Here is a 20,426-nt window from a genome sequence, read left to right on the forward strand (position 1 = left end):
AAAACTGAAACCCAAACAAATCAAAGACCTTAACATAAAACCAACAATACTGAACTTCATAGAAGAAAAAGTTTTAAATACATTTTCAAACACAGCCTCAGTGACATAGACATTGAAAGAAACAATCAATAAATGAGATCTCCAGAACTGGGCTTTTTGTGTAGCGAGGGATATAATCAACAGAACATAATATCAACCTGTAGAATGGGAAGGTATCTTTATCAATTATTTTTAAAACATATAAGGAACTTAAAAACTTAGTCCTAATAAGAACAAATAATCCAATAAAATTATGTTACAGACCTAAACTGTAAATTCTCAACAGAAGAACTTAAAATGACTGAAAGATATTTAAAATTTGCTTCAATATAACATCCTTATTCATCGGGGAAATGCAAATCAAACAATTCTGAGATTTTATCTTATCCCTGTAAAAATGAACAAGATTAAAAATATTGTTTGACAATTTATGCTTAAAAGAATGTGGAATAAAAATCCTCCATTTTTGGTAAAAATGCAAACTGATACAGCTACTTTGAACATTAGTTTGATGAATTTTCAGAATTAGGTAACATATTACCTCAAAACTCAGCAATATCCCTTTTGGGCCTATTTTACATAGCAGAATTATTTTCTCATAGACAGAATCTGAAAACAACCCAAAATGTACCTTTTTTATATCAATAATAAATGAGAATCATCATCGCCATGTGGGCCAACTCGGGGTCCGCACCTCATCACAAGTATTGCGAGCAGTCAAATGATAAATTCAGATCTGAGGCGGCCGCGGGAAATTTCAGTTCGGGACAGGCTAGAGGAGTTCCGTCTGCGGAGCTGCGGAGGTCTCTGTTGCAGGATTGTGGAGGATTGTTTCCAGAAACTGCGTCAGGATGCCTTTATCCCATTTTGCCAGTCGACTTCGGAAAGACTTAAGCACTGAAATGATTCGAACTAGCATTGCTCACAGGAAGTCCTTGTCACAGAAAGAAAACAGACACAAGGTGTATGAACGAAACAGGCATTTCGGCTTGAGAGATGTCAACATTCCACCGGAAGGTAGAGATCTTGTTAATATACCTGAGTTGCCTCAAAGCCTCGCTCCAGAAAAGGCCACTACCAAAACAAAGTCAGAGAAAATGGTTCTGAGTGACCAGCGGAAACAACTCCTTCAAAAATACAAAGAAGAAAAACAGCTTCAAAAATTGAAAGAACAGCGAGAGAAAGCTAAGCGAGGAGTATTTAAAGTGGGTCTCTACAGACCTGACGCCCCCGGCTTCCTCGTCACAGACAACAGGAGCGTGAAAGCTGAGCCGGAAAAGGCTTTTCCATACACCGGGCGAATTACAAGATCAAAGGCCAAAGATCATATGGAACACACTAAGATTGATAGTAGGAACGCCCTTCAAGCAACACGGTTTGGCCAAAAACAGACTTCTGAGAAGAAGATACCGTACAAAGAGAAAAAGGCTGTACAGTCTGTGGTGCCGTCAGGGAAGATGACCGGAGCAGCCGCTACTCAGAGGACAAAGCAGATGACCCAAGCAGTCCCGTCTGCCACAAGCAAGCCAGTCACAAGAGTTGCTGGGGAGAATGAATCTGAAAGAGTGGGGCCAGGTAGAGGAAGACCTGCCAGAAAGGTGGACGCCAAGCCTGACAAGGTCATTCCCTCTATAGGTGCTAGTGAAGAAAATCATGTGGGTCCACAGAGCAGTGTAACAAGTGGAACGGGTCAGGACGGAGTTTTCCCAGCCGTGGGGAGCTTACCGAGGACAGTTCCTGCAAAAGCGAAGCAAAGGAATTCCTTTGCGCCTGAGCATTGTGGGTTTCAGCCACCTCGTGGGCTGAAGACCTACCCAGTGGCGCCTACGTATCATAGAAGTGACCACGCCCTCCTGACGCCCTGGAGCCCTTTGAAACTAAATGGCTCTACAACTCAGGATTCAGCAAATGGACTCTTGGTACAAAAGTCTGTATCGGTGCAGCAAGAATCAAATAACTTAGAGCAGGATTTAGCGTCTCCGGCAGCCTGTGATGAAGAACATGTCTTAAACCAAAAGGAAGCCCCTGCTACAAATTGCAGTTGCCTTGCGCTGGACGGAGCCACATCCCTGGGAGTAGCTGAGGGGCAGGTGTCTCAGCCACAGCATGATGTGCCGTATTTCAGAACAATCCTCCAGTCAGAAACTGACAGATTGACCTCGCACTGCCTGGAGTGGGACAGGAAGCTGGACCTGGACATTCCTGATGATGCTAAAGATCTTATTCGCACAACAGTTGGTCAAACAAGACTCCTTATTATGGAAAGGTTCAAGCAGTTTGAAGGACTGATAGATAACTGTGAATATAAACGAGGTGAAAAGGAGACCACCTGTTCAGATCTGGATGGATTTTGGGATATGGTTAATTTTCAGGTCGATGATGTAAACCAGAAGTTCAACAACCTGATCAAACTTGAGGAAGCTGGATGGAAAAACAATAATAATCCAAGCAAAAAAGTTCTCCGGAAAAAGACTGTGCCTGTTGAAACAAACAGAACAAAGCAGGATGATGCAGGAAGACTGGCCGCTAGAAACCGCCTCGCTGCCATAAAGAACGCGATGAAAGCGAGGCTGAAGCAGGAAGAGCATGCCCCAGTGGCAGCCGTGGAGACACCAAAGGAAGTTGACAAAATAGTGTTTGATGCTGGGTTTTTCAGAATTGAGAGTCCTGTTAAATCATTTTCAGCACTTTCTTCTGAGCGTCGTTCTCAGAGATGTGGAGCGCTCATACCTGCCAGCAGAGTTATGTCTGAGAGCGGGGCTGCAGGGGACCTTCAGAGACAAAGGAGATCGCTGGAGAATCCTGACCCTCAGAGCAGCAAACGTGAAGGGGTCAATAAGACGTTTTCAGACACCCTTGAAAGCAGGTCCAGCAGAGCAGACGACACTTAGTGCCCTGGAGAGCGAGAGTCAAGTGCCCTGGACCATGCTGTAAATAAGATAAATGTAGAAATGGATTGTTTCCCCGCTGAGGTGATGAATTTGCCTCTTCCTGCCGGTCGAGTGGCCGGTGACGCCAAGCAGAGAGAAGCGCATTCTGATGTGGAAGGCGTGGAGCTACAGTCTACCTCCCAAGATGTGCTGATGAGTGACCCTGAGAAGAGCTCCCCCTCACCAGACGCCTCCCAGGAAGACTCCAGAGTGTCCCAGTCAGAACCATTACATAGACAGCTCACTTCTGAACACCAACTTCTTGATCCACCAGCCCTAAGCAACGCCAGTCCCTGTAAACAGGTGGAGTCCAGACAGCAAGGTCGTGCCAGACACATCTCCTTTGGGGGTGACCTCATCGTTTCTCGCCTCTGAGACTCCGCAGTCAAGAGCACCAGGAGGGTTTTTAACTTAGAAATAATTCCAGACATTTTTTTTCATATCATTACTTCTCTGACACATTGTTAAATTGTTGGAAATTTTAAAAACATGCTTTAGTATTCGCTTCTCTTTGCTGTATTTATATTGTATTACATAGTCTTTTAATGCCCAGTGTTCATCAAGACACTTTGGTGATGCTGTACAAACAGTAGGTTTGTGAAATACTAACATGAAGCAAAAAAAAAAAAATTCAGATCTGAACATGGGCACATGGGTGGCTTAGAAGCTCAGCTGGGCTGGTTACATGGCCCTGGCCTGGGGCCAGGGCTTTTATAGCAATAGTTCGTGAAGACAGTGTAGTCCTGTATCCATCTAATCAGAGCTGGGAATTTACTTTTTTCTGTACATACTGTTTAGTAAGAAATATAGAAACCAACAATCTGTAGTTTTTTATAAGCACATTTTTTTAAAGTGACTTAGCTTAACTTTCCCCAATTTTTAAACCAGAAGCTTTACCCTGGACACATCACGTGATGACCAGAACAGAGCATCCCTAGAAGAGAGATGCCACAGGGCTGGGAGGCCCTTCTGATGTTGGCTTGCCCTACTATCTGATGCTCCTGAATCTACATTCGTGGTTTACCAAAAGCCACAGGGATACTTATTTGCAATCTCTCTATCTGCTGCCAAAGTGAGAAAGGTCCAGGCTCTTTACAGGACTTTTGCTTTCTAATAGGGTATCTGACCCCAGAGAAACAGCCCACAGGCTTACTGGGTCCTGTGGGGAGGAATTAGCACCAACTTGGACCCTGCTGGCATGTGTGCCTCCTGCAGGGAAAAGAGCAGCAGACTGCTGTTATCAAAGTCAGAGGGAAGCCGGCCTTGGTGCCTGCACTGTGCTCTGGTAATGAAATGGTTTGACCCAGAGTAGGGGGGTTCTCTGGACAAGCTCTCCCAGGTGACAATATAGGGAACCTGGTCCAGGTGGCCATAAGGGTCAGGTTGGAAGACTTTTTCTTTTACCTGAAAAATAGTATCTAGATTGAATGTCCCACCCTGTGGCCAGCCCACATCAAAAGTGGGCCATTCCTGCCGGGCAGTGGTGGCGCACGCCTTTAATCACAGCACTCAGGAGGTAGAGGCAGGCGAATCTCTGTGAGTTCGAGGCCAGCCTGGTCTACAAGAGCTAGTTCCAGGAAGGAACCAAAAGCTACAGAGAAACCCTATCTCGAAACCCCCCCCCCCAAAAAAAGTGGGTCATTCCAGGAAGCAGACCACTTGCCAGCATTTCTTTCAGGTTTCACAGCTTGGTCTACAGCTTTACTCTAAAGTCAGAGTTAGGGTCAGAGAGGTGGTTACTTACTGCCCCATGGTACCAGATTTAGACTCGAGTACAAACAGATATACAAAAACAAAGACACGACATAAAAACAAAGACACAAAAAACAAAAACAAACTCAAAATCAGAAACTGCACAGCACTTCAGATTCAGAGGAGGTGAGTGGCAAAAAGCCCTGCCTCTTGGGAACTAGAGGAGTGACCTGGTCACTCTTAGCCCCTTCAGATACTGGAGTGTCCTCCAGATTTACAGATTACTGGAGCGTCCCCCAGATTTACAGATTACTGGAGTGTCCTCCAGTACAGATACTGGCCCTACGTAGGTACAATTTCAGAAGCTCTGCAGTACTACAGACTCAAAATAACAACAAACACAGACTACAATAATCACAGAAACAAAGCAGACAGACAAAGACAATAAGAGCGCTTGATGTTACCTCCAACTGGGCCTGGAATGAGTCCAGAAGCAACTGAATTCCTGGCCAATGGACCAAAATGTTGGACTAGAAGTCCAATCATCAGGAAGGAGTTGCTCCAGACACCACTCACAAAGCCTCAACTCTAAGTACACATCAGAAACATTTTAGCAAGAAGTTTAGTATCACATTTAAACATTTTAAGACAACAAGCCTTTATACTGAAATAGGGTAAAAAAATGTCAAACAGTGAAGCAAAGGATTGAGTGCTATTTCTGACAAAAAAAATGTAAAACAGTATGTATAATGGAAAAATTAAAAATGCTGTAGGATCCCCAGCAGCAATAGGGAGCAGAAATTCTGTAGGTTCCCAAATGGTGGGAGCAGGTCATATGGCAGCAGAGAGCAGGACCTGGGTGCAGCCAGTCCCAGTCAGAGATGGCTGCTGGTTGCCGGTCCCCGAGCGGTGGCTGGTCCCCGGCAGGGAGACACATGGCAGGTGGGCAGGAGACAGAGACATGGATAGAAATGACATGCAGAGTGAGGGTGAATATTTATCTGGGGGGTTATGGAGGGGGAAGGCAAAAGGATGGGGAGAGAGAGAGAGAGAGAGAGAGAGAGAGAGAGAGAGAGAAGAGGAGAGATAGACAGACAAGGGGGGAAAGCAGAAAAGTGGGGAGAGAGGCAGAATCGAAGCTGCCTCTCCAAGAGGAAGAGGGAAAAGAGAGCAAGCTCATTCTGGAAGCTAAAGATAAGCCTGCCTCAGCGGATGGGGGAGGGATGGGCATGGCTTGTCTCTTAAAGAGACACAACAATCATTACAATATGAATCATTAGATCCATGTAAAGATTTGGTTATTTGTTTTAATTAAGTTGATACTTACTAGTTAGTGGAAAGCTATTTATCTATTAGTTTATTTTTGCATTCATGTGTCTAATAAAATTGAAAAATTAGGTAAATTGATGCTTAAAAGGAAAATCAAAGCTTGTACCATTAAAGCATGGAAAAGTAAACTCTGTCTCCTGTTCTAAAGCCACATTTAGAATTGTACTTGAATGATGGCACTGGAGAGATGGTACTGTGGTTAAGAGCACTGCCTGATCTTCTAGAGGAACTTGGCTTAATTCTCAGCACCCACATGGAAGCTCACAACTGTCTATAGCTCCATTTCTAGAGGACATAACACTGTCACACAGACATCCATGAATGCAAAGCATGATGCACATAACATAAAATAAATACATTTAACATACAGAATGAAATTCACCATTACTTTCTAAATGGAGGTCTCATCTAGTGTCATCCATACTTAATGGATTTTCAGAGGTATGTGTGCATGCTTCAGTAGCTAAACCTGAAGGTATAAAATTGGAATAAAACACTCTAAAAGTAAGTGTTAATAATGATGTAGATTCTAAAAAACAATATACCCAAGAAACTTTTGTGGGATTTTTGAAAGTACATGGTTTAATGAAATTTATTTACATATCACTGTAGTACAACATCTAATTGTTCTTAATTATAAAAAGACAGAGTCAGATATTGGAATAAATTCTGAAAGATCAGAGAAGTAAAGGAGTCAAAGACTATAAAGATCTTTTATGTCTACTGAATCCTTAGACCAAAGTGGGCAAGATCATTTTCCCATAAATACTCTGATTAAATGTGTGGGCTCCTGTCCCCTCCCACAATATATTCCTCACTCTACCAAGTCAATTTGAGCAGTATAGGTGCTAACTCTTCTTTGAGGTTCTGGTAGAATTCTGCTCTGAACTCATCCAGCTCTGGAGATTTTTTGGGGAAAGGGGAGCTGGGAAAGAGTCTCTGATTTTCTTTTTTTTTTCCTTTTTTCTTTTTTCTTTTTCTTTTTTAGTTTTTCAAGACAGGGTTTCTCTGTAGCTTTGGAGCCTGTCCTGGAACTAGCTCTTGTAGACCAGGCTGGCCTCGAACTTACAGAGATGTGCCTGTCTCTGCCTCCTGAGTGCTGGGATTAAAGGTGTGTGCCAGTACCGCCCAGCTGGAGACTCTGATTTTCTTTTTTTTAATATTTATTTATTTATGTATACAATACAATCTTCTATATTCTGAATGTGTGTATGCCTGCAGGCCAGAAGAGGGCACCAGACCTCATTACAGATGGTTGTGAGTCACCATGTGATTGCTGGGAATTGAACTTAGGACCTTTGGAAGAGCAGGCAATGCTCTTAACCGCTGAGCCATCTCTCCAGCCCTGGAGACTCTGATTTTCAAGTCACAGTAAGATATATGTATGTATCTTTTCATAGGTAAAGCCCAGTTACTATAAATTTTTCATAAATCAAAAATCTTGCATAGAGTACGTGATGAATTAGCTCATGTAATGGAATATGTAAGATGTGTTACATGAATTTATGCTGTGGAATATTTGTTTAATGATGCAAAGATATATTGCATTAATTTTTTTCATTTGTTTAACTATATAACGCTGTGTTAATGTGCCTGCCTAAAACACCTGATTAATCAAATATAGAGCTTAATAGCCAATAGCTAGACAAGAGAGAGAAATATGTGGGGCTGGTGGGCAGAGAGAATAAAGAGGAAGAGATATCTAAAAATGCAGAGGAGTGAGAAATGAAGGAGAGTAAGAGTCCATGAGCAAGCTACCCAGCCACACGGTCAGCTACACAGTCAGAAGGAAAGAGATTGTAAAAAAGCAAAAGAAAAAATATCAGAGGAAAATGTGTTAAGGAGAAATGGGACAATTTCTTGGTGGTAGTGCATTGTATTATGTGGGCTCTGTTTGCTAGAGGCAGAAGAAGGTTTCCTTTAACACAGGCAGAGACCTTGTAGTTCTTTTAGAAAGATCTACCATGAAATATTTAAATTGTGTTTATAAGCAGTCAGCTGCAGGCTTCTTGGTGTCTTCATGGACCTAGAAACTCCAGAGTTGTGATAATAAACGTGTCTCTCTTCAGTACCTCCTCAGTGAAGCTAGGGTCTCAGAAATCTATGGAATGTGGTGGAGCCAGCCAACAAAGATGCAGCTTCAATCCTAGCCATGATGCTCAACAGATTAAAAATTCATATGTAGACCTCAGAGGAACTCTAAAGCACAGGCTGTGAGGACACACAATGGAAAAAGAGGTGAGTGAACACCCACCCAGCTTGATACCCCACTCTCTAAGCCCTCAGTACAGTAAGGTTCTGGTTATCCAGCCAGTCAGCAGACAAGCTTCAAGCAGTTTGGCTGCTCCAAAACTCTCAGAGTAGGAGGCTTCAAGCTAGAAGTCCTACTTTGGCCTTAAAACCTCTATCCTGCATGGCTTCAGAGGAACTCTGAAATAGAGACTGTTACTGCACAGAGAATATCAAGAGAGAAGACCAAAACAGTGGACCAAGACAGAAGGCCAAGAGAGTCCTCAGTCACTCCCTAAGAAACAGTGTCAGTACAGAGCATGTAAAAACAGCTCCCAAAGACACAGACAGTAACTGCAATGACTGCACCAAGAGGCAACGACTCTGTTAGCAACAATTGGAGGAAGAGATGGGTAGGTACAAATGTAAGAGCTTATTCAACAACCTGAAAAGTAACACCAGAACCCAATAGAAATACTACAGGAAGACTTGACCAGCCTAAACCAGAAGAGGCAGAAAAAATAATTTAAAACATAACTTTAAGAGGATGATGGACAGATTTAAAGAGGAAATAAAAAATTCACTTAAAGAAATGGAGGAAAATGCAAACAAAAAAATTGGAAGAAATCAACAAATCTCTTAAAGAAAACCAAGAAAAAATAATCAAATATGTGAAGCAAAGAGTTGAAATACTTAACACTTAAAAACTGAAATAAAGGCAATAAAGAAAACACCAATAAGGGGAATTCTAGAAATGGAAAATCCATTTAACAAATAGGAACAACAAGCCGGGCGGTGGTGGCGCACGCCTTTAATCCCAGCACTCGGGAGGCAGAGGCAGGTGGATCTCTGTGAGTTCGAGACCAGCCTGGTCTACAAGTGCTAGGTCCAGGACAGGCTCCAAAACCACAGAGAAACCCTGTCTCGAAAAAGAAAAAACAAACAAACAAACAAACAAACAAAAACAAATAGGAACAACAGATGCACACATAACTAACAAAATAGAAGAGGGGGAAGTAAGAATATCAGTAGTTGAAGGTACTAAAGAAGAAATAGATTCATTAGTCAAAGAGAATTTTAAATTCAACAAATTTTTAACACAAAACATCCAGGAAATCTGGGACATCATGGAAATTCAAACCTAAGAATAACAGGGATAGAAGAAGGAAAAGATCTCCAGCTCAAAGGCACAGAATACATATTCAGCAAAATCGTTGAAGAAAACTTTCCCAACCTAGAGAAGTATATCACTATGAAGGTAGAAGAAGCTTACAGAACACCAAATAGATGGGAACAAAAACAAGTCCCCTCACCATATAATAATCAAAATGCAGAGCATACACAACAAAGAGAGAATACTGAGACATGCAAAAGAAAAAGACCAAGTAATATTAAAGGCAAACCTATCAGAGTTACACCCGAATTCTTAAGTGAAACCATGAAAGCCAGAAGGTCCTGGACAAATGTGCTGTAGAGAGTAAGAGACCATGGATGGAACACAGACAATCAGCCTCAGCAAATCTTTAAATCACCATCAATGAAGAAAACATAATATTCCATGACAAACCCAGATTTAAACAATAATTATCCACAAATTCTAGCATAAAGAAAGAAATAGAAGAAAAACTCCAACTCAAGAAAGCTAATTGTACCCCAAAAAAGCAACAGATAACTCCCTATCAGCAAACTCCAAAGAAAGGAAACAGAAGCACTACCACCAAAAATAACAGGAATTATCAATCACTGGTTATTAATATCTCCAAATATTATTGGACTCAATTCACCTATAAAAAGACACACACAGGCTAAGAGAATGAATATGAAAGCAGAACACATTCTTCTGCTGTATATAAGAAACACACCTCAACCTCAAGGACAGACATTGCCTCAGAGAAAAGGGTTGGGAAAAGATTTTCAATTAAATGAACCTAAGAAACAAGCAGGTATAGCTATCCTAATATCTAACAAAATAGAGCCTTCAAACTAAAATCAATCAGAAGAGATGGGGAAGTACACTTCATAGTCGTCACAGGAAAAAATCCATCAAGACTAAATCTCAATCCTGAACATCTATGCCTGAAATACAAGAGGACACACATATGTAAAAGAAACAGTGGTAAAGCTTAAATTGCAATCAAATCCTACACATTGTTGAAGTAGGAGACTTCAACACCCCACTCTCCCCAGTGAAAAGGTCAACCACACAGGTACTTTTTTTACCCCCCGCAGGGTGGTGGTGGCGCACACCTTTAATCCCAGCACTTAGGAGGCAGAGGCAGGTGGATCTCTGTGAGTTCGGGGCCAGCCTGGTCTACAAGAGCTAGTTCCAGGATAGACACCAAAGTTACAGAGAAACCCTGTCTCAAAAAACCAAAAAAAAAAAAAAAAAAAAGAAAAGCCCTATATGAGTCATATGCTCATTCAGTTGACACCTGCTCAGGAAGTCACACTCTGCATTCTTCCCTCCCAAATAAATCTCTTGACTGAGATTTATATGAACACCTTCTTTTACTGGAATGGATCAGGAAATCCCTAGTGGAATTGAACCGAGATACAGTTGACACCACTGTTTGGAAACTCACTTAGCCCAGAAGAGCACAGAAGCAATGGACACCTTTTATGGGAGACTCCCTTAGGAGAGTGGAGCATATCAGCAACAGACATTTTTGCTGGGAAGCTTTCATGGAAGAATGGAGCAGAGCCCAGCTGTAATGACTCTCTCTCAGAGAGGAAGAGAATTGCTACACCTAGTGGGGCAAACTTCTTTTCACAGTTGTTGGTATTGCCTAACTTTTGGTAGTCAGTGTATCATTCCTTCCAGAATTTTAACTTTTTTTTAATTAATATTTCCACCTGCTCCCCGTTTCCCATTTCCCTCCCCTCCTCCCAAATATTGCCCCCTCCCCCCAATCCCCTCCCCCTATCCCCACTCCTCTTCTCCACCCCCAACACCATTCGCCCTCCCTTTCGATACTTAAGAGCAGTCCAAATTCTCTGCCCTGCGGGAAGACGAAGGTCTTCTATCTATGTCCAGGAAGGTGACCGTCTAAACAGGCTAAGCTCCCACAAAGCAAGTTCATGTATTAGGATCGAAACCTAGGGCCACTGTCCTTGGCTTCTCATCAGCCTTCATTGTCTGCCATGCTCAGAGAGTCCAGTTTCAACCCATGCTTATTCAGTCCCAGACGAGCTGGCTTTGGTGGGCTCCCAATAAATCAGATCCACTGTCACAGTGGGTGGGTGCATCCCTCGTGGTCCTGATTTCCTTGCTCATGTTCTCCCTCCTTCTGCTCCTCATTTGGACCTTAAGAGCTCAGACCATTGCTCCAAATTGAGTCTCTGTCTCTACCTCGATCCATCGCCAGATGAAGGTTCTAAGGTGATATGTAAGACATTCATCAGTATAGGATAGGGTCATTTCAGGTTCCCTCTCCTCAGTTGCCCAAGGTACCAGCTGGGGACATCTCCCTGGACACCTGCGAACCCCTCAAGAGTCAAGTCTCTTGCCAACCCTAAGAAGGCTCCTTTAGTTAGGATATATACTTCGCTGCTCCCGTAACCACCCTTCCTATATCCCAACCATCCCAATCCCCCGAGCTCCTCCCATCCTCCCCTTCTCATGTTTCTCATGCCATTTCCCCTTTGCCCCATGCCACCTCACCCGCAAGTTCCCAGTTTTTGCCCTGCAATCTTGTCTACTTCCCCTCTCCAGGCAGATGACTATACGATTTTCTTTGGGTTCACTTTCTTATTTAGCTTCTCTAGGATCACAAATTATATGCTCAATGTCCTTTATTTACGGCTAGAAACCGATTATGAGTGAGTACATCCCATGTTCCTCTTTTTGGGTCTGGGATACCTCACTCAGGATAGTGTTTTCTATTTCCATCCATTTGCACGCAAAATTCGAGAAGTCATTGTTTTTTTACCGCTGAGTAGTACTCTAATATGTATATATTCCACACTTTCTTCATTCCTCCATTGAAGGGCATCTAGGTTGTTTCCAGGTTTTGGCTATTACAAACAATGCTGCTATGAACATAGTTGAACAGATACTTTTGTCATTTGATGGGGCATCTCTTGGGTATATTCCCAATAGTGGTATTACTGGATCTTGGGGTAGGTTGATCCCAAATTTCCTGAGAAATCGCCACACTGATTTCCAAAGTGGTTGCACAAGTTTGCATTCCCACCAGCAATGAATGAGTGTACCCCTTTCTCTACACCCTCTCCAGCAAAGGCTATCATTGGTGTTTTTGATTTTAGCCATTCTGACAGGTGTAAGATGGTATCTTAAAGTTGTTTTGATTTGCATTTCCCTGATTGCTAAGGAGGTTGAGCATGACCTTTTGGCCATTTGAACTTCTTCTGTTGAGAAGTCTCTGTTCAGTTCAGTGCCCCGTGTTTTAATTGGGTTAATTAGCATTTTAAAGTCTACTTTCCTGAGTTCTTTATATATTTTGGAGATCAGACCTTTGTCTGTTGCAGGGTTGGGGAAGATCTTCTCCCAGTCAGTAAGTTGCCTTTTTGTCTTAGTGACATTGTCCTTTACTTTACAGAAGCTTCTCAGTTTCAGGAGGTCCCATTTATTCAATGTCGCCCTTAATGTCTGTGCTGCTGGGGTTATACATAGGAAGCAATCTCCTGTGCCCATATGTTGTAGAGTACTTCCCACGTTCTCTTCTATCAGGTTCAGTGTGTTCAGACTAATATTGAGGTCTTTAATCCATTTGGACTTGAGTTTTGTGCATGGTGATAGATACGGATCTATTTTCATTCTTCTACAGGTTGACAACCAGTTCTGCCAGCACCATTTGTTGAAGATGCTCTCTTTTTTCCATTGAATACTTTTAGCTCCTTTATCAAAAATTAGGTGTTCATATGTTTGTGGGTTAAAATCAGGGTCTTCTACTCGGTTCCATTGATCGACTTCTCTGTTTTTATGCCAATACCAAGCTGTTTTCAATACTGAGGCTCTGTAATAGAGTTTGAGGTCAGAAATGGTAATGCCTCCAGACGATCCTTTATTATATAAGAATGTTTTGGCTATCCTGGGTTTTTTGTTTCTCGATATAAAGTTGATTATTGTCCTCTCAAGATCTGTGAAGAATTTTGATGGGATTTTAATGGGGATTGCATTGAATCTATAAATTGCCCTTGGTAGAATTGCCATTTTTACTATGTTGATCCTCCCAATCCAAGAGCAAGGGAGATCCTTCCATTTTCTGGTATCCTCCTCAATTTCTTTCTTCATAGACTTAAAGTTCTTGTCAAATAGATCCTTCACTTCCTTGGTTAGAGTTACCCCAAGATATTTTATGCTATTTGTGGCTATTGTGAAGGGTGATGCTTCTCTGATTTCCATCTCTGCTTCCTTATCCTTTGTGTATAGGAGGGCAACTGATTTTTTGGAATTGATCTTGTATCCTGCAACGCTACTAAAGGTGAATATCAGCTGAAGGAGTTCTTTGCTGGAGTTTTTGGGGTCGCTTATGTACACTATCATATCATCTGCAAACAATGAAAGTTTAACTTCTTCCTTTCCAATTTGAATCCCTTTGATCCCTTTATGTTGTCTTATTGCTATTGCTAGAATTTCAAGCACTATATTAAAGAGGTATGGAGAGAGTGGACAACCTTGTCATGTTCCTGATTTTAGTGGAATAGCTTTGAGTTTCTCTCCATTTAATTTGATGTTAGCTGACGGCTTGCTATAAATAGCTTTTATTATACTTAGGTACGACCCTTGTATTCCTAATCTCTCTAAGACCTTTATCATAAAGGGATGTTGAATTTTGTCAAATGCTTTTTCAGCATCGAATGAAATGATCATATGGTTTTTTTCTTTCAGTTTATTTATATGATGGATTACATTGATAGATTTTCGTATGTTGAACCAGCCCTGCATCTCTGGGATGAAGCCTACTTGATCATAATGGATAATTTTTCTAATGTGTTCTTGGATACGGTTTGCCAGTATTTTATTGAGTATTTTTGCATTGATGTTCATGAGTGAGATTGGCCTGTAGTTCTCTTTCTTGGTTGTGTCTCTGTGTGGTTTTGGTATCAGAGTAACTGCAGCTTCATAAAAGGAATTTGGCAATGACTTCTCTGTTTCTATATTGTGAAATACATTAAGGAGTATAGGTATTAGGTCTTCTTGGAAGTTCTGGTAGAATTCTGCATTGAAGCCGTCTGGACCTGGGCTTTTTTTGGTGGGGAGGCTTTTTATAACAACTTCTAATTCTTCGCGACTAACAGGTCTATTTAGATTGTTCACCTGGTCCTGGTTTAACGTTGGTATATGGTACTTATCTAAAAAAGTGTCCATTTCTTTTACATTTTCCAATTTTGTGGCATGCAGGTTTTTGTAGTAAGATCTAATGATTCTCTGAATTTCCTCTGTGTCTGTGGTTATGTCTCCCTTTTCGTTTCTGATTTTGTTAATTTGCGTATTCTCTCTCCACTGTTTGATTAGTTTGGATAGGGGTTTATCAATCTTATTGATTTTTTCCAAGAACCAGCTTTTTGTTTCATTGATTCTTTGGATTGTTTTCTCTGTTTCTATTTTGTTGATTTCAGCCCTCAATTTGATTATTTCCAGTCTTCTACTTCTCCTAGGTGAGTCTGCTTCTTTTTTTTCTAAAGCATTCAGGTGGGCTATTAAGTCTCCAATGTGTTCTTTCTCCGTTTTCTTTAAGTGGGCACTTAATGCTATGAACTTTCCTCTTAGCACTGCTTTCATAGTGTCCCATAGGTTTGAGTATGTTGAGTCTTCGTTTTCATTGAATCCAAGAAAGACTTTAATTTCTTTCTTTATTTCTTCCTTGATCCAGGTGTGGTTCAGTAGTTGGCTGTCCAAGTTTCCATGAGTTCATAGGCTTTCTGGGGATAGCATTGTTGTTGAATTCTAACTTTAATCCACAGTGATCTGATAAGACACAGGTGGTTACCGATATTTTTTTGTAGCTGTGTAAGTTTGCTTTGTTACCGAGTATGTGGTCTATTTTCGAGAAGGTTAGGTGAGCTGCAGAGAAGAAGGTAGGTATATTCTTTCTTATTTGAGTGGAATGTTCTATAGATGTCTGTTAAGTCCATTTGATTCATTACCTCCCTTAATACTCTTATTTCTCTGTTAGGTTTCTGTCTGATTGACCTGTCCATTGGTGAGAAAGGAGTGTTGAAATCTCCTACTATTAGTGTGTGTGGTTTGATGACTGCCTTGTGTTTTAGTAACGTTTCTTTTACATAAGTGGGTGCTTTTTTATTAGGGGCATATATATTCAGGATTGAGACTTCATCCTGGTGAATTGTTCCTGTTATGAGTAAAAAATGTCCCTCTCCATCTCTTTTGATTGATTTTAGTTTGAAGTCAACTTTCTTAGAAATTAGTATGGCCACACCTGCTTGTTTCTTAGGTCCGTTTGCTTGATACACCTTTTCCCAGCCCTTTACTCTGAGTAGATGTCTGTCTTTGTGGTTGAGGTGTGTTTCTTGTAAGCAGCAGAATGTTGGATCCTGTTTTCGTATCCAATCTCTTAGCCTGTGCCTCTTTATAGGTGAGTTGAGTCCATTGATATTAAGTGATATTAATGACCAGTGGTTGTTAACTCCGGTCATTTTTCCTTCCTTCCTTCCTTCCTTCCTTCCTTCCTTCCTTCCTTCCTTCCTTTCTTTCTTTCTTTCTTTCTTTCTTTCTTTCTTTCTTTCTTTCTTTCTGTAGTAGAGTTTGTGTGTTTCCCTTCTTCAAGTTGTGCTGGTGAAGGGTCATTAGATGTCTGAGTTATTGTGGGCATTGTTGGACTCCTTGGTCTGTGATTTTTCTTCTATTACTTTCTGTAAGGCTGGATTTGTGGCTACGTATTGTTTAAATTTGTTTTTATCCTGAAAAATTTTGTTTTCTCCATTTATAGTGAACGAAAGCTTGGCTGGGTATAGTAGTCTGGGCTTGCATCCATGGTCTCTTAGTTTCTGCAGTACATCTATCCAGGACCTTCTGGCTTTCATGGTTTCCATAGAGAAATCAGGTATAGTCTGATAGGTTTACCTTTATAGGTAACTTGACCTTTTTCCTTTGCAGCTCTTAATATTCTTTCTTTATTCTGTATGTTTTATTTTTATTTTTATTTTTTTTATTTTTTTTTGGTTTTTCGAGACAGGGTTTCTCTGTGGTTTTGGAGCCTGTCCTGGAACTAGCTCTTGTAGACCAGGCTGGTCTCGAACTCACAGAGATCTGCCTGCCTCTGCCTCCCAAGTGCTGGGATTAAAGGCGTGCGCCACCACCGCCTGGCTATTCTGTATGTTTTGTGTTTTGATTATTATATGACGAGGAGATGTTTTTTTGATCCAGTCGATTTGGTGTTCTGTATGCTTCTTGGACCTTCAGAGGAATATCTTTCTTAAGGTTGGGAAAGTTTTCTTCTATAATTTTATTAAATATATTTTCTGGACCATTGCGCTGTACTTCTTCTCCTTCTTCTATCCCTATTATTCTTAGGTTTGGTCTTTTTATTGTGTACCAGATTTCCTGAATGTTTTGTGTTGAGAATTTGTTGGTTTTGCTGTTTTCTTTGATCAGAGTGTTTATTTTCTCTATGGTATCTTCAGTGTCTGAGATTCTTTCTTCTATCTCTTGTAATCTGTTGGTGGTACTTGTCTCTGTAGTTCCTGTTCGTTTATTCAAATTTTCCATCTCCATCCTTCCCTCGGTTTGTGTTTTCTTTATTACTTCCACTTCATTCTTCAAGTCTTGAACTGTTTCCCTTACCTGTTTGATTACTTTTTCTTGTTTCTCTTGGTTTTCTTGGGTATCTTTGAGAGATTTATTCATTTCCTCTACCTTTTTGTTTGTAATCTCTAATTGATTATGGCAGTTTTTCACCTCCTGTTTATTGTCCTCTATTATTTTCATATAATTCACTTTTGAGTCGAATTCTTCTAACTCTTCTGGATTAGGGTGTACACTTCTTATTTCGGGATTCCTGGATTCTGGTGATGTCACATTGCCTTTCAAGTTGTTGGGGGAATTCTTGCATTGGCGCCTGCCCATCTCTTCCTTCAAATGGAGCCAGGAGAGGCCTGGTGTCTTGGACCAGTCTTTGCTGTGACTAACTCTCTGGGTGTATCTCCTCAGTGTAGGGGCAGGAACCGTTCCGTACCAGATGAAATCCTCAACACCCAAACAGGGATGCCTGGTATTCCAATGACCCGTGGAAAGAAGGGCAAATGCAGGGGGTAGGGCGGGGTCGAGTAGAACACAGGCGACACTGCAGTACAAGCTGGAGGTGCCTGCGCTCCCTTTCGGGGGTTGCTGAGGCCTGCCCGCTAGGCAGGCACTCACTGCTCTGGTTGGGTAGCCTTAGTATAGGGGGGTTTGTGCTCTCTACCAGGACAGTCCGCCCCAGGATAGCACACACTCACCCGTCCAGATGGAGCTTCTCAGCACCTACACAGGGACTCCTCTTTTTTTGGTTTTTTGAGACAGGGTTTCTCTGTGGTTTTGGAGCCTGTCCTGGAACTAGCTCTTGTAGACCAGGCTAGTCTCGAACTCACAGAGATCCGCCTGCCTCTGCCTCCCGAGTGCTAGGATTAAAGGCATGCACCACCACCGCCCGGCAAGAATTTTAACTCTTGCAAGATGAGTTTGAACAATAATGTAACCCTTTTAGATTTTACACTTCTTGTCAACTACATGGAATATGCAATTCAGGTGCAAATATTGATGGATGTGCATTGCCTCCCTTTTGGTTGTGATATGATGTCTATTTCAACATATAAAAGCATCTTATTCAGGCCATGGTTCTAGAGGATAACAGGATCACCATGAATGAGCCATGACAAGTGTCAGACATGGCACTAAAGCTGGAACTTAAGAACTCACTCACAGCTGTAATCTTCCACATGAAGCAGAGTGTTGGAACTGGTATATGGATGCAAATTCTGATAGCCTAAATCTTCCCAAATGATACCATCAACTTACAAGGATTATTTTCTCTTACTTCAAGTTTAAATTTGCTTTCTCTTTACATGAACCAATGTTTTATGAAGAAAAACTCTGTAAGTGAGCTGTAAGATGCCTCTACTCCTATTTTACATTAACAAATGCTTACAGGAGAAAAATTTTCATGAGTGGAAAATTACTTAAAAAATTTCTTTTATTGTAATGATGTGATGTGTGTGTGGGGGGGAATGTAAATGTGCATTCTGTATCCTGGAAAAGTTAAACACCTTAGATCTTCTTGTAGCAGAAATTACAGATAGCTGTTAAAAATCTGACCTGAGTCTTGGAATGAAGATTTCTTAGTCATCTAGCTATGACTCTAGTGCTATAAATATTTTAATGTCTATTTATATCTCATTGAATTTTGGAAATAGGAACAAACTCATAAAAGCAGAAAGCCCTATTCATGAAAACAACTTTTAGTGACTTTAGCCATCAAAGTTGTCTTCAGCTTGAAGAAAAATTATTTTTCATCATAGCCTTGAAGGAAGTAAATGATGTAACATGTTCACTCAAGTTTGATGCTGGAAATCATTGCATTTTGGTTTCTATTTTGAAACATTTGAGGTAGGTACTAAAGTGTTGTATATTGTGGCAACACCATTTACTAAAATTTATTTTGTAGTCATTTTATTCCTTCTATGGCTTTTGTTCAGCTTCTATTGTGCCTTTACCTAGTAATAGATATTTTTCTGATGTAATATATAGAATGGCATTCCCATCATTGAAGTGTCCCATTGGTTATTAAAATATTAGAACATGTCTGATCATACTTTTCAAGTAAGGGTGTCGGTGAAAGGGTGGTCAGGTTTTTTTTTTTTTGTGGTTTTGATTTTCATCTTTTCACAAAATCCCTTGTTGTTTTGTTGTTTGTTATTCATCCTGGCTTGGATGTCAGTAATGATTCAGAGATACATTTGAACTCATGATGCTCATATGTTTGCCACCTGAGCACAAATTCAAGGGTAGATGATGAACTCCCAATGTGTTCTGTTTTCTCAACACAATTTAACAATGTTAATATTAAAATGACTGAAAAATGTGATTATAAGAAACATTAAATACCTCATGTGTGTATTTAAAAATATTTTCATTTTTGTGATATTAATATAATAAAGTAAGATAATCAGCAATCAGTTGTGTATTTCATACCATAGCTTGATGTTCTACAGAGATTAAGGTTAGGTTTCTTGCCTAATATACAACAGTTTCTTCCCACAGACCCATATCAGTGATGATCAAATTTGGTTTGAAGAAATAGTACATCAGTAAATTATTGTCTTTTTTCAGATTGTAAATGTAAATTCATTCAAAGTTATAAGGACCCAGAACATCTTGAATAATAAATCTTCTTTGCATATAAAAATATTTACACCATCATACATATCTAATTTATTCATTCTAAGGGCTAAATATTTATTTATAACACTTTCTTAAAACATAAGAATTGAATTCTTCAGAAAATTCTTCAGAGAATTGCCTCATTTAGTAATGTTCATTGCTGCTAATTCTGAGAACCCGAGTTCTATCTCTGGGTTACTGATAAGACTTCTACACTTGTTTCTCATATTTTCTCTTGGGTGGTTCCATGTGCACACTTCTATATGAGCTCATTGGTGAATAATTTTTAAATACAAAGAAGTGTCATTGAGGTCACTTGCAGCCAAATAATTCCCTAGGTATCATCACTAGAACTCACAAAGTGGAAGTAGATCATAGACCTCTGTTAGTTTTCCTGTCAGTGCTACATACACATCATGGCACAGGTGTATTCACACAAACACACTTCAAACATTTTTAAATGGATGGAATTAACAATGCAAAGAAAATAACCCATTATTGAGAACATATGAAATGATTTGGCTTTTCAAATTATAGAATTTCAAGAAATATTGCTATTCATGAAAACAATGGTGCTCCCTCTAAATCTTATTTTATTTTTTTCTCTGATTCAATGATAAGTGCTTTAAAAACACTTATTTCAGTTGGACTTAGAGGTGCATGGCTATTATCATAGCACATAGGTGTATGCGTGGGGCCCATCTCAGTTAGTTTGAGGTCAACTTGTTCCCCATCATGAATTCTTGAAATCCCTGACTATGTGGACTTTTCCTAATAAAATCTGGCTTGACTCAGGTTTATTTTAACCAAGATTTTTTTTTATCTTTATTCACATAAAGAGATCTGTTTTATCAATATAGAAATTC

At 40.4% G+C, this 20,426-nt stretch overlaps 1 protein-coding gene and 1 pseudogene across 1 annotated transcript in view; one reads left to right on the forward strand and one right to left on the reverse strand.

Moving 5' to 3' along the window:
- Positions 1 to 20,426, reverse strand: part of LOC130881447 (olfactory receptor 7C2-like) — a 164,224-nt gene that overhangs the window by 68,291 nt on the left and 75,507 nt on the right. The window lies entirely within an intron of this gene.
- Positions 812 to 3,344, forward strand: LOC130882482 (disks large-associated protein 5-like; annotated as a pseudogene).

This window comes from Chionomys nivalis, chromosome 1 (assembly GCF_950005125.1).
Source record: "Chionomys nivalis chromosome 1, mChiNiv1.1, whole genome shotgun sequence".
Taxonomy (NCBI): domain Eukaryota; kingdom Metazoa; phylum Chordata; class Mammalia; order Rodentia; family Cricetidae; genus Chionomys; species Chionomys nivalis.